At 36.1% G+C, this 15,472-nt stretch overlaps 1 protein-coding gene and 1 pseudogene across 1 annotated transcript in view; both read left to right on the forward strand.

Moving 5' to 3' along the window:
• CCDC102B (coiled-coil domain containing 102B) overlaps positions 1 to 15,472 on the forward strand; it is a 787,870-nt gene that overhangs the window by 477,320 nt on the left and 295,078 nt on the right. The window lies entirely within an intron of this gene.
• LOC114036040 lies at positions 8,577 to 9,310 on the forward strand (annotated as a pseudogene).

Below are 15,472 nucleotides of genomic sequence, written 5' to 3' on the forward strand. Positions count from 1 at the left end.
GTCATTTTCTCTCCTGGTTGGTTTCCTTTCTAATGATAAAATAGAAAATTATCCAAATTGCTTATAGTTTAAAACCAATTTTTATTTATACAAGCCAGAGAGAAAATGTTGTTCAGTTATTTTTCAATCGCATCTGATTCTTTGTGACCCCATTTGGGTTTTCTTGGCAAAGATACTATAGTTGTTTGTCATTTCCTTCTTTAGCTCATTTTACAAATGAGGAAACTGAAGCAAGCAGGGTTAAGTGACTTGCCCGAGGTCACACAGCTAGTAAATGTATGAGGACAGATTTGACTCAGAGAGATGAGAATTTCTGACTCCAAGCATGGCACTCTATCCAATGTGCCACCTAGCTATCCAAGAGAAAATGTTAAAACCTGTAAATCAAGATTGTTTCAATAAATGAAGTTTTTACATAAATCCTCAGAATTAAAGAGATAATAAGCTTTGGCTTTTAGGACTAAGTACAATGTATGGACCACATGAAGGATCAACCAAAAAATTACTTCCTGAATGAATTGCTTTTCATGAAGCACTTTAATCAAAATGTAATTCTATATATCTTCGTAGGAAGATCAACAAATTCTTACTTGTAATTTTATTGTAATTACAACAGATTGTCTGTAGAATTGAAGATGAGATAAACAACACAATTTGAGAGTCTGACAGATATTGTTTACAATGATCAGCACAGAAATAAATAGAAAATCTAATTCAGAGGTTCCCAAACTTATTTGGCCTATCTCCCCCTTTTTTTTTTCTTCTTGTTTTAAAATATTTATTTACTTTTAATTAATTAATTTTTAGTTTTCAACAATCACTTCCATAAGCTTTTGAGTTTTAAATTTTCTCCCTCTCCCTCCCCACCTCCCTTCCCAAGATGGCATGCAATCTGATACAGACTTTACATATGCATTCCTATTAAACATATTTTCACATTAGTCATGTTGTAAAGAAAAATTAGAACCAATAGGAGGAACCACAAGAAAGAAGAAACAAAACAAAACAGAAGGAAAAAAAAAGAGCAAATAGTGTGCTTTGATCTGCATTCAAACTCCATAGTTCTTTCTCTGGATATAGATAGCATTTTCCATCATGAGTCTTTTGGAGATGTCTTAGATCCTTGCATTGCTGAGAAGAGCCAAGTCTATCAAAATTAATCATTGCACAACATGGCTGTTACTGTGTGCAACGTTCTCCTGGTTCTGCTCACTTCACTTAGCATCAGTCCATACAAGTCTTTTTAGGTTTTTCTGAAGTCTGCCTGCTCATCATTTCTTATAGCACAATAGTATTTGATTACATTCATATGCCACAACTTGTTCAGGCATTCCCCAATTGATGGACATCCCCTCAATTTCCAATTCTTTGCCACCACAGAAAAAGCTGCTATAAATATTTTTGTACATGTGGGTCCTATTCTCATTTTTATGATCTCCTTGGGATACAGCCTTAGGAGTGCTATTGCTGGGTTAAAGAATATGCACATTTTAATAGCCCTTTGGGTATAGTTCCAAATTGCTCTCCAAAATCCACCTTCCCCTTTTTAAAAGAAATTACTTGGTGCCCTTCTGGAAATCTACTTTCTTTAAAACTTCAACATTTTTGAAATTTGTATAATTTCAAAAATATGAATATTATTTTTAGAAATGACACATCTTAAATACAATAATTTACTGTAAATTTCTAGTTTTATCCTGCATTGAAATTTTGATGACCCAATATTGCATCATGTAACCTTATATTATAATAAACAAGTCATTATATACACATATTCCTGCTAATGTATGTTGTACTTCCCAGTGATGCACAACATGCTCCCCTACCAACAATTACTTGTTATGACCTGTCAGTGGACTTGACCACTAACGGGTTATAATTTGCATTTTATGTGTTTACTTGGAAAATAAAGTAATCACTGTGACCTTAACTCTGTTAAACAACCAATGAAACATATACGAATGGTTCTTCAAAATTTCCTTATCTTTACTTCTTTCCTCATGCTTCCATCACCCCCCTATTTTTGTTCAGGAGCCTCCCAATTGCACCCAAGGCTACTACCACCCACTGGATTGTTCCAGCACTCTGCAGAGGATAGTATAATCCACTTTGGGAACCTTAAGGGAATGAGTGTGTGGGAAGGAGAGGAGGCTATTGATGTGCAATAGAATCCAGTGAATCTTATACTAATAGTCACAGAAGGAATACTGATGGAAAGAGAGAGACAGAGACACAGAAACAACTTCTGCCTAACCTAATTAAGAATGAAACTGTCTTACCTTAGAAGATCTGCAAAGTTAGAGGCCTAAGAGACTCATTCTATGGTTTTCTTTGCAAAATGTTCAATGCAGTTTTATAAATGTAAATGCAGATGATCAGGGGACTCTCTAATAATTTATTAAATCCTCCCCCCAATAAATTTGAAAAATTTCAAAATTTGAACCTTTGTCTGAAGGATACCTGCTATAGAGGTTGACTTGTACCTTAGTCCCTGCTTAAACATAGAATCATAGATTTAAAACTAAAAGAGATCTTCGAGCTTTTCTGGGCTAATCCCCTTATTTAATAAGCATGGAGAACTCTTTTGATTAGTCTTCCATGACTAGAGAAGCCTACTAAATGACTGGTGACAAAGGGAGTTGGGTGAGGAGAAGAAGAAAAATTCTTGTTGCAGGAAGTGCCATTCCTTGTTGGATAGATGAGCAAGCTCTGGATGACTCACTCTTTCATATTTTTTACTTACAACATTATGCCTCCCCTCACTTTGCCTTTAAACTGCAAGGGGGAAGGGATGGGTGGGAGGGAATTTCTCTTAACTTTTCATTTACTTATTCCCCTTCTCTCATCGACACCCCCTCTACTCCCAGTATAGCAGAAAACAGTGACTTGCAAGAGAAGGACAGAGTGAGCATCCAGGGCTTGCCCAGGTGAATTAAATGTTTCCGGATCTCCAATTTCTGACTTCTTATACCTTTTCTCCTTCCCTCATCACTTATTAATTTTAATTATACAACACCAACAACAATGATTTGCATTTTTACAGAGTTTTAAGGTTTGCAAAGTATTCTGCAAATATTATCTAATTTCATCCTCACAACAGCCTGGTAGGTAGATGCTATTATTATCCTCTTTACACAATTAGGAAACTGAGGCAGATAGAGTTTAAGTCATGTTCCTAGGATCACATGACTAGAATATGTCTGAATTCATGTATTTCTGACTCCAAGTGCAGAGCTCTATTTACTGCTCCAACTAGTTCAACCAGAATTTTTTGCTGTATCAATTTGTCCATTTCCTTTCCTAAAATACAATATGGACTGAGATTACTTGATCAAAATCTTCTTTACACAATCATTTCATGTCTTTGAAGATAGTAATTAAGTCACCTACTTTTCTCCAGTCTGTTTGTAGCACTTATTTTCTGCTCCTTTAAACAGTGTTATCACTTTTCTCTTGACACTCTCTAGTTTCTTTAAAACCATTAAAGAACAACATAATTTATCATGGTATTTTAGGTAGAGCTGGATGATGAAGTTTCTGTGAAATTATTGTTTCACAGCCTTTATATGACATTCTTCTTTAATATATCCATCAGATTTTCATATCACCACATGTGAGAATCATATTAGTTAGGCAGAATACTGTATTGCGCTTTCTGGTGTTTTAGGAACCAGATATCACCCAACCCTTAGTACAGTGTTTTACATACAGTAGATTTTTAGTTAGTATTTATGGAATGATTGATTGAATACATCTTTGGTATTTTGGTGTAGTCAATTTGTTGTCTTACAAAGAGAGTCTAGATAATTCAGAAATATGTATTTTTATTAAGTAATTAATTTACCTCTTGATGGCAAAGATTTAAATACAAAACAAACATGTTTAACTCTAAAAGATCATACCATATGAAACAAATATATAGATTAATATAAGATTTAAATACAATAACTACTTGATTCAGATTTTCTTGAAATATTTTATCTATTGTTCTATAATAGAATAGAATACTTTCCAAGCTGAGGTTTATGATTCTTTTAAAAATCAGTTTCAAAATTTTAGTTCTGTCCTCTGTTAACTAGTGCTACTGCTCCTGCTCCTAGCTGATCTCTGGAGTCTTTTTCCAGTTTGAAATATATGTTCCTCTGTCCAAAGGGCAATCAAACTGTTCATACCCCTTGATCCAGCAATACCACTACTAGGTTTGTATCCTAAAGAGATCATGAAACAAAGAAAAAGACTTACATGTCCAGAATTTTTTGTAGTAACTCTTTTTGTGGTGGCAAAGAATTAGAAATTGAGAGAATGCATATCAATTGGGGAATGGCTGAACAAGCTGTGATATATGCGTGTAATGGAAAATTGTTGTTGTATAAGAAATGACAAATAGACAGATTTCAGAAAAACCTGGAAAAAATTACCTGAACCAAAACAAAATGAAATGAACTAAACCAGGAGAATACGGTATACAGTAACAGAAACACAGAGTGATGATCAACTATGAATGACTCAGCTCTTCTCAGCTATACAATAATCTACAACAAGAACAAAGGCCTCACGAAGGAAAAGGCTATCCATATCCAGACAAAGATCTGATGGTGTCTGAATGCAGATCAAAGCATACTATTTTAATTTGCTTTGTTTTGTGTATGTTGTATGTGTGTTTTTCCTTTAGCAAATTGTATTTTTTGGCGTACTTACATCTTCCATGACATGACTGATATGGAAATAGGTTTCACATGATTGAATATATATAGCCTATACTAAATTGCTTAACCTTTTGTAGAGTAGGGAGGGAAAAAATTGGAATTAAAAATTTTATTTAAAAATGAATGTTAAATATTTTTAATCATTCTAATTAATTTATTTTGATTTATCAACAATCACTTTCATATGCTTTTGAGTCTGAAATTTTTCTCCCCTTCCTCCCCACCACCCTCACCAAGACAGTGCACAATCTGATATAGGCTATACATATATATTCCTATTAAACATATTTTCATATTAGTGATGTTGTAAGTAAGAATTAGAACCAATAAGAGGAACTACCAGAAAGAGGAAACAAAATTCAACAGAAGAAAAAAAATAGCAAATACTATGTTTCAATCTGCATTCAAACTCTAGAGTTCTTTCTTTGGATGTGGATAGCATTTTCCATCATGAGGCCTTTGGAGATGTTTTAGATCCTTGCATTGCTGAGTAGGGTTAAGTTTATCAATATTAGTCATCGCACTACATGGCTGTTATTGGGTACAATGTTCTCTTGGTTCTGCTCACTTCACTCAGCATCAGACCACACAACTCTTTCCAGGTTTTTCTGAAGTCAGCCTGTTCATCATTTCTTATAGCTCAGTAGTATTCCATTACATTCATATACCACAATTTGTTCAGCCATTCTCCAATTGATGGGCATCCTCTCAATTTCCAATTCTTTGTCACCACAAAAAGAGCTGCTATGAATAGTTTTGTACATGTGGGTCCTTTTCCCATTTGTAAGATCTCTTTGGGATATAACCCTAGAAGTGTTATTGCTGGGTCAAAGGGTATGCACATTTTTATAGCCCTTTGGGCATGTTCCAAATTGCTCTCCAAAATGGTTGAGTCAGTTCACAACTCCACCAACAATGCATTAGTCTTCCAATTTTCCCACATCTTCTCCAACATTTATCATTTTCTTGTTTTGTCATCTTGGCCAATCTGACAGGTGTGATATGGTATCTCAGAGTCGTTTTGATTTGCATTTCTCTAATCAATAGTGATTTAGAGCATTTTTTCATATGACTATAGATGGTTTTAATTTCTTCATCTGAGAACTGCCTGTTCATATCCTCTGACCATTTATCAATAAGGGAATGACATATTCTAATAAATTTGACTTAATTCTCTATATATTTTAGAAATGAGGCATTTATCAGAGAGACTGGTTATAAATTTTTTCCTCCAATTTTCTACCTTCCTATAATCTTAGTTGCATTGACTTTGTGCAAAAACTTTTCAATTTAATGTAATCAAAGTTATCCATTTTGCTTTTCATAATATTCTCTGTCTCCTGTTTGGTCATGATGTCTTTTGTTCTCCATAAATCTGATAGGAAAATTATTCCTTGCTTTCCCAGTTTGTTTATAGTATCATCCTTTATATCTAAATCATGAACCTGTTTTGACTTTATTTTGGTATATGGTGTGAGATTTTGATCTATGCCTAGTTTCTGCCATACTCTTTTCTAGTTTTCCCAGCAGTTTTTTCAAAGAGTGGGTTCTTATCCTAGAAGCTGGGTTCTTTGGGTTTCTCAAATAATAGATTACTATAATCATTGACTAGTGTGTCTTGCTTATGTAACCTATTCCACTGATCCACCACTCTATTTCTTAGCCAGTACCAAGCAGTTTTGATAATTGCTGCTTTATAATACAATTTAAGATCTGGAATGACTAGACTACCTTCCCCTGCATTTCTTTTCATTAGTTCCTTGATATTCTGGACCTTCTGTTCTTCCAAATGAATCTTGTTATTATTTTTTTCTAACTCTATAAAATAATTTTTTGGTAATTTTTTGGTATGGTGCTAAATAAGTAAATTAGCTTAGGTAAAATTGTCATTATTATTATATTAGCTTGGCCTAACCATGAGCAACTGATATTTTTCCACTTAATTATATCTGACTTTATTTGTGTGAAAAGTTTTGTAATTGTGTTCATATAGTTCCTGGATTTGTTTATCAGGTAGACTCCTAAATATTTTACAATGTCTACAGTAAGTTTAAATGGAATTTCTCTTTCTATATCTTGCTGTTAGGCTTTGTTGGTAATATATAGAAATGCCAATGATTTATATGAGTTTATTTTATAGTCTGCAACTTTGCTAAAGTTGTTTATTATTATTATCATTATTATTATTATTATCATGTCATCTGCAAAGAGTGATAGCTTTGTTTCTTCTTTGCCTATTCTAATACCTTCAATTTCTTTTTCTTCTTTTATTGCTAAAGCTAACGCTTCCAGTATGATATAGAGCAACAATGGTGATCATAGACATCCTTGTTTCACCCCCGATCTTATTGGAAATGCTTCTAGCTTGTCCACATTAAATATGATACTTGCTGAAGGTTTTAGGCAGATGCTATTTATTATTTTCAGGAAGACTTTATATATTCTTATGCTGTGTATTGTTTTTAATAGGAATGGGTGTTATATTTTGTCAAAAGCTTTTTCTGCATCTATTGAGATGATCATGTGGTTTCTGTTAGTTTTTGGTGTTGATATAATCAATTATGCTTATAGTTTTCCTAATATTGAACCAGCCCTGCATTCCTGGTATAAATCCTACCTGGTCATAATGTATTATTCTTGTGAGAAGTTGCTGTAATCTATTTGCTAATATTTTATTTAAAATTTTTGCATCTATATTCATTAGGGAAATAGGTCTATAATTTGCTTTCTCCATTTTGACTCTTTCTGCTTTAGGTATCAGCACCATATTTGTATCATAAAAAGAATTTGGTAAGACTCCTTCTTCACGAATTTTCCAATATAGTCTATATAGTATTGGAATTAATTATTCTTTAAATGTTCGATAGAATTCACATGTAAATCCATCTGGCCCTGGAGATTTTTTCCTAGGGAGTTCATCAATGACTTGTTCAATTTCTTTTTCTGAGATGGGGTTATTTAAGTATTTTACTTCCTCTTCTGTTAATCTGAACAAATTATATTTTTGTAAGTATGTATCCATTTCACTAAGATTGTCAAATTTGTTGGCATATAGTTGGGCAAAATAATTCCTAATTGTTGTTTTGATTTCCTCTTCCTTGGTGGTAGTTTCACCCTTTTCATTTTTAATATTTGTAATTTGGTTTTCTTCTTTCTTTTTTTTTAAATTAGATTAACCAAAGGTTTATCTATTTTATTGATTTTTTCATAAAACCAGCTCTTAGTTTTATTTATTAGTTCAATATTTTTCTTGATTTCAGTTTTCTTGATTTTTCCTTTGGTTTTCAATATTTCTAATTTACTGTTTAATTGAGGATTTTTAATTTATTCTTTTTCTAATTTTTTTTAGTTGTATGCCCAATTCATTGATCTCCTCTTTTTCTATTTTATTCATGTAAGCATTTAGAGATATAAAACTCCCCCTAAGAAGTGCTTTCACTGCATCCCATAAGTTTTGGTAAGTTGTCTCATTATTGTCATTCTCTTGAATGAAGTTATTTATTGTTTCTATGATTTGTTGTTTTACCAAATCATTTTTTAGGATTAGATTACTTAGGTGACTATTCCCTTGGGGGTTCCCAGGTGGTAAAAGGGCTAACCTCTCGGTCCTGGCCTCTGGCCAGTTGCTCTTCTCTCGCCCTCTTTGCGGCTCTTCATGGCTCTTTGACCTCTCACCTTTTTCAGAGTCCCCGGGGCGGGGGAGTGGGGTCGCCTCTTAGGGAGTTAGCACCTCCTCAGCACTTTGCGGTTTGTGAGGGGATGGAGGGACCTCCGGACCTGCCCAGGACCCTCACCTTCTTCCTTTCCCAGGACTCCTGAGTGTCTACAGGGTGAAGAGGAGGTAGTCTTGTACCCTCCTCCTGACCTAGGATGATCCCCTGCCTTTCTCCTGGGGAGGAGAGGAAGGTCTGGATAAAGACCCATGTGACCAAGAAGGGAACTGTGGCTCTGGAGAAGAGTCTGGATGACACAGGGATCCCTCGACCATACAGACCCCAACCTGGGTCCTTTCCAGCCCCTCAGATACACAGGGACCAAATTCAGTCACCAAATTCCATGCTTCACTTTGGTCAGCAGCTTCTGAGGGATCAGACCCCAGTTCTCACCCAGAGTCTCAAAGAGGGGAGCCAGCCAGCTCCCTGGGACCTGGCTGTGAAAGGACAGAGAATTCTGGATCTGGTAACTCAATCTACTTCAGAACCATCTGGCATCCATCCTTCTGTGTGTTGTTTGATGCCCAGGGCCATGACACCCAATCCCTAGCTCCACTGGAAGTAGAGGGGAATAGGGAGAGCTCCCAGAGTGATAATGTTTTCCCAGCTCTCTGCTCAGAAGATTTCTTTTTGTCTGACCCTCTCTTGCCTTCCATTACTCAGATTCCCATTGGCCTGTCCCAACCTCCCCAACAGATTCTGAGAAGGTCTAGGCAGCTTCTTGCCCCACCCCCCATAATGTCAGTCTGAACACAGCCAACCCCAGCCCGCATCTTGACTTGGAGGTGTGGTCCGGAGATAACAGCTGTTACCTACCTACTTGAGATGAGCCAAGGAGAGATCCAGTCTACCCCCACTCCAGAGTCCTCCCTAGCCCCACCCACTCCATAGCCCACCTAGCCAAAGGTGGATTATATCATTTCATCCCCAACCTATCCCTCTCTGCAGTACTCCTTGAGCTTTGATGAAGGCTACCTCTTCCCCTTCATCTCTTGTTGCCATGTTACAGTATTGGGAGTGAATAACAGGGCTCCTTTTTTCTCTCCCCCCCCTTTGCTCTGTTTAGTGTATTGCTGTGGGGCTGAATGAAGTGGGTAATGTGTGCTAAAAAAAAGGATTAGATTATTTAGTTTCCAATTATTTTTAAGTCTTTCTTTCCATGTCCCTTTATTACATATAATTTTTTTTGTATCATGATCTGAAAAGGATGCATTTAATATATCTGCCTTTCTGCATTGGATTGTGAGGTTTATATGTCCTACTACATGGTTGGTTTTTGTGTATGTGCCATGTACCAATGAGAAAAAAAGTATATTCCTTTCTATCCCCTTTCAATTTTCTCCAGAGGTCTGTGATACCTATTTTTTCTAATGTTCTGTTCACCTCCTTAACTTCTTTCTTGTTTATTTTGTGGTTAGATTTATCTAGTTCAGAGAGGGGAATATTAAGGTTCCCCACCAGTATAGTTTTGCTGTCTATTTCTTCCTATAACTCCCTGAACTTCTCTAAAAATCTGGATGCTATACCATTTGGTGCTAATATGTTTAGTAATGATATTACTTCATTGTCTATGGTGCCTTTTAGCAGGATATAGTTTCCTTCCTTATCTCTTTTGATAAGATCTATTTTTGTTTTTGATTTGTCTGAGATCAGGATTGCTAACCCTGCTTTTTTTAATTTAGCTGAAGCATAATACATTCTGCTCCAGGCTTTAACCTGTACCCTGTGTGTGTCACTCTTTTTCAAATGTGTTTATTATAAAGAACATATTGTAGGATTATAGTTTTTAATCCATTCTGCTATCTGCTTCCATTTTATGGGAGAATTCATCCCATTCACATTCACAGTTGTGATCACCATCTGTGCCTTTCTCTTCATCCTTTCCCCCTCACCCTGTTTATGCTTTTCTTTCTCATTTCTCCTTTTCCCTCCTCACTAGTGTTTTGCTTTTGACCACAGCCTCCCTCAGTCCCTCCTTCCTTCTATTAGCCCTGTCTCTTTTCTTCCCCTTTACCCTTACTGCTTCTTCCCTCCCTTCTATCCCCTCTCCCTTTTCTTTCTCCTTTTCCCTCCTACTGCCTATAGGATAAGTTAGATTTCTATACCTGACTGGTTATATTATTCCCTTCTTGAGCCAAATCTGTTGAGAGTAAGGTTCAAACAATGTTCATCTTCCTCCCTTCTTTCCCTCTGCTGTAATAGGTTTTTGTGTCTTTTCCTGTAATGTAATTTACCCTTGTCTGCCTCCTCCTTTCTCAGTACATTTTCTTAGATCAGATTAATCCACTTACTTGGATCCATTTAACTCACTTGATTAGATTTTTTTTTAATCATTACATCAAAGTCAACTTATATTCACCCCTTTTATGTATACTCCTTTAACATGGTGTAATAACAATACAATTCTCAAGAGTTGCAAGTGTCATCTTTTCTTGTAGGGATGTAAATGTTTGCCCTTATTAACAACATATTGTATCTTTCTGTCCCATTTATCTTTTTATGTCTCTCTTGGGTCTTGTACTTGAAGATCAAATTTTCTGTTGAGTTCTGGTCTTTTTATCAGGAAGGTTTGGAAGCCCCCTATTTCATTGAATATCCATCTCCTCCCCTGAAATATCACACTCATTTTCGCTGAGTAGTTGAACCTTGGCTGTAATCCAAGCTCCTTTGCCTTATGGAATATCATGTTCCACGCCCTATGGTCTTTTAATGGAAAAGCTGCAAGGTCCTGTGTAATCCTGACTGTGCTTCCGTGATATTTAAATTGTTTCTTTCTGGCTGCTTGCAGTATTTTCTCTTTGACCTGGTAATTTTGGAATTTGGCTACTATGTTCTTTGGTGTTTTCAATTTGGGATCTCTTTCAGGAGGTGATCAGTGAATTCTTTCCATGGCTATTTTACCTTCTGGTTCTAGGACCTCAGGGCAGTTTTCCTTGATGATTTCCTGAAAGATACTGTCCAGGCTCTTTTTTTTTTTCATCATGATTTTCAGGTGGACCACTAATTTTTAAATTTTCTCTCCTGGATCAATTTTTCAGGTCAGCTGTTTTACCAATGAGGTATTTTACGTTTTCATCTTTTTTTTTTCATTTTTTTTGTTTCTGTTTGACTGATTCTTGCCCTCTCTTAGAGTCATTAGTTTCCATTTGCCCAATTCTAACTTTTAACAAATTGTTTTCTTCTATTAGATTTCGTACCTCCTTCCCCATTTGATCAATTGTATTTTTTAGGGATTTGTTTTCTTCAGTGTACTTTTTTTCCACTTGGCCAATTGTATTTTTTAAGGACTCTTCTAAATCTCTCATTTGACTTTAAAAATCCTTCTTGAGCTCTTCTAAGAAGGCTTTTTGGGCTTCAGACCAGTTCATATTCCCTTTTGAGGTTCCAGATGTTGGTTTTTTGACAATGTTGGCCTCTTCAGAATTTCTGCCTTGATCTTCACTCTTCTCATATGGAGCTATGGTACTTTTTTTTTTTTTTTTTGCTTATGTTGTTTCCTTATTCCCTGGCTTTTAAAGAGGTTGAGCTCTCCTGCTGGGGAGCAGAGGGCAGTGATCCAAGTTTCTTGTGTTGGGAGTCTAGGTTTTGGTCCCTGGTTTTGTGTGCTGGGGACACCAATGTTGGCAATTGGAGGCTGTAGGGTTCTGGCAGTTTACCTGGTGTTGGGCTGGAATCAGCAAGGCTGGAACTCTAGGGCAACTCTAGGTTGCCTGCTTTTCCTTTCCTTTTGCTTTCTTCAGCTCCTTTCAGATGGTTGTTGCAGGGTGTTTATCTGCCTAGGATCCTTTGTAGCGCTGCTTCCCTTATTTTTGGTGAGACACTGGGAGATCCATTTACTGTAGAATGTGGAGTCACCTGGTGGTTTTCTGAGCTGGTTTCCACAGGTTCCCCCACCCTCACTGAGGCACTCAGAGTTCCAGGTTTTGGTGTTTGTCCGCTCCACCATTTGGGTTTCAGGATCTCCTCTTAGTGTGCTAAAGTGGGGCTTTCTGCTAACTTGCTGGGAGGCCTCCTTTTCAGTACTACTTCCCTTCCTCGAGGGCATGAGGGGCCTTTCCCGTTAATCCTTCAAGCTACTTTGGCTACTGCACTGCTGCTTCCGGTCTTTCTTCTGGTTCAGCTGTTCCAGGGTTTTTCCTGGGGTGATATTTTCTGGGCTTTCAGAGGTTGATAGGGGAAGATGAGAGCAACTACATTTTTATTCCACCATCTTGGCTTCAGGAAGCAGAAGTCTCATGAATGTTAAATATTGTCTTTTAAGAATTATAAACTTTTTTTTATTCTTTCAACTTGAGATGTCTTCTTTTACTTTTAATAATATTTCCCCCCTCAGTGACATGTCAAGAAAACTTCTAGCATTCAATTGTATAAGATTTTTATTTCTAAATTTTTCTCCCTCACTCCCTCCCTTCCTGTCTTCTGAAAATGGTAGGCAGTTTGATATAGTATATACATGTGCTATCATATAAAACATATTTACATATTAGTCACTGTTGTGAAAGAGGAAACAGATCAAAAGGGGAAAAAACATGAGAAAGAATAAAAATGTGAAAGAATATGCTTCAATCTGCATTCAGAATGCAATAGTTCTTTCTTTAGATATAGATAACATTTTCCTTTGCGAGCCCTTTGTACTTGTCTTGAATCATAGTATAGTTGAGAAAAACTGAGTCATTCATAGTTGATCATCACACAATCTTGCTGATACTGTGTATAATGTCTTCCTGGTTCTGCTCATTTTACTCTGCATCAGTTCATAACATGTACAGCCTATATCAAATTGCTTGCCTTCTAAATGATGATGGCTGTAGAGGGAGGAAGAGAGAGAATTTGAAACTCAAAGTTTTTTTTTTTATGTGAAATCTACTTATTCATCATTTCTAATTGCACAGTAGTATTCCATTACATTCATATACCATATCTTATTTAGCCATTCCCCAATTGATGGACATTGCCTCAATTTCCAATTCTTTGCCACCACATAAAGGGCTATTATAAATATTTTTGCACATGTAGGTCCTTTTCCCTTTTTTGTGATCTCTTTGGGATATAAATCTAATAGTGCTATTGCTGGGTCAAAGGGTATGCATGTTTTTATAGCCCTTTGGGCATAGTTCCAAATTGCTCTCCAGAATGGTTGGATTAGTTCACAACTCCAACAACAGTACAACAGTGTCCCAATTTTCCCACTTCTTCTCCAGAATTTATCATGTTCCTTTTCTGTCACATTAGCCAATCTCATAGGTATGAGATGGTACCTCAGAGATGTTTTACTTTGCATTTCTCTTATAAAAATGATTTAGAGCACTTTTTCATATGACTATACATAGCTTTGGTTTCTTTTTTTACAATTATTTATTTTAAATTTTCAACATTCACTGACACAAGATTTTGAGGTCCAAATTTTCTCCCCATCTCTCCCCTCCCCCCACCCCAAGACAATGCGGATTCTGAATACCCCTTCCCCCAATCTGCCCTCCTTTTGATCATCATCCCCCTTATTTTATCCCCTTCCCCTTCTATTTTTCTGTAGGGCAGGATAGATTTCTATTACCCCATTTCCTATATATCTTAATTCCAGTTGCATATAAAAACAACTTTTAACTTCATTTTTAAAACTTTGAGTTCCAAATGGTCTCTCTTCCTCCCTCTCCACCCATCATCATTTACAAGGCAAGCTATTTGATATAGGCCATACATGTGTAGTCATGCAAAATATCTCCATAATACTCATGTTGTGAAATACTACTATAATTCCCTCCATCCTATCCTGCTCTCTCATTTATTCTATTCTGTCTTTTGACCCTGTCCCTGTTAAAAAGCATTAACTTCTGACTACCCAATCCCCCAAACTGCCCTCCCTTCCATCATCACTCACCCCCCTTATCCCCTTTCCTTCAATCTTCCTGTAGGATAAGATAGATCTCCATACCCAATTGAGTGTGCATGTTATTCCCTCCTTAATACAAATCCAATGAGAATAAGATTCATTCACTCCCTCTCACCTCTCCCATCTTCCCCTCCACGGCAAAAACTTCTTGCTTCTTTTTGGTGAGATAATTTACCCCATTCTATCTCTTCCTTTCTCCTCCTGTCAGTACAATTCTCTCTCACCTCTTTTTTATTTTTTACATATCATCCCTTCATAGTCAACTCACTCTGTGCCCTCTGTCTGTCTGTCTGTCTCTCTATATACGTGCATACATATATATTTCTATATATGTATGTATGTACACATATATAAACATATGTATGTATGTATATGTATACATACATGTATAGACATATATATATTATGTATGTATGTATGTATCTATATTCCTTCCAACTACCCTAATACTAAGAAAAATCTCATGAGTTATAGATACCATCTTTCCATGTGGGAATGTAAACAATTCAACCTTAAGAAGTCTCTTATGATTATTCTTTCTTGTTTACTTTTTTATGCTTCTCTTGAGTCTTATTTTTGAAAGTCAGATTTACTGTTCAGCTCTGGTCTTTTCATCAAGAATGCTTGAAAGTCCTCTATTTCATTGAATGTCCATTTTTCCCCTGAAAGATTATACTCAATTTTGCTGGGTAGGTAATTTTTGATTTTAATCCTATATCCTTTAACCTCTGGAATATCATATTCCAAGCCCTATGATCCATTAACATAGAAGCCGCTAAATCTTAGGTTATCCTGATTGTGTTTCTACAATACTTGAATTGTTTCTTTCTGGCTGCTGGCAACATTTTTTCCTTGACATGGAAACTCTGGAATTTAGCTACAGTATTCCTAGAGCTTTCCTTTGGGGATCTCTTTCAGGAGGTGATTGGTGGATTCTTTCCGTTTCTATTTTACCCTCTGGTTGTAGAATATCAGGGCAGTTTTCCTTGATAATTTCTTTTAAGATGATGTCTGGGCTCTTTTTTTTTTGATCATGGCTTTCATGTAGTCCAATCATTTTTAAATTTTCTCTCCTGGATATATTTTCCAGGTCAGTAGTTTTTCCAATGAGACATTTCACTGTCTTCTATTTTTTCATTCTTTTGATTTTGTTTTATACTTTC

The sequence above is a fragment of the Vombatus ursinus genome, unplaced genomic scaffold, assembly GCF_900497805.2.
Source record: "Vombatus ursinus unplaced genomic scaffold, bare-nosed wombat genome assembly UNPS02009573.1, whole genome shotgun sequence".
Classification (NCBI taxonomy): Eukaryota; Metazoa; Chordata; class Mammalia; order Diprotodontia; family Vombatidae; genus Vombatus; species Vombatus ursinus.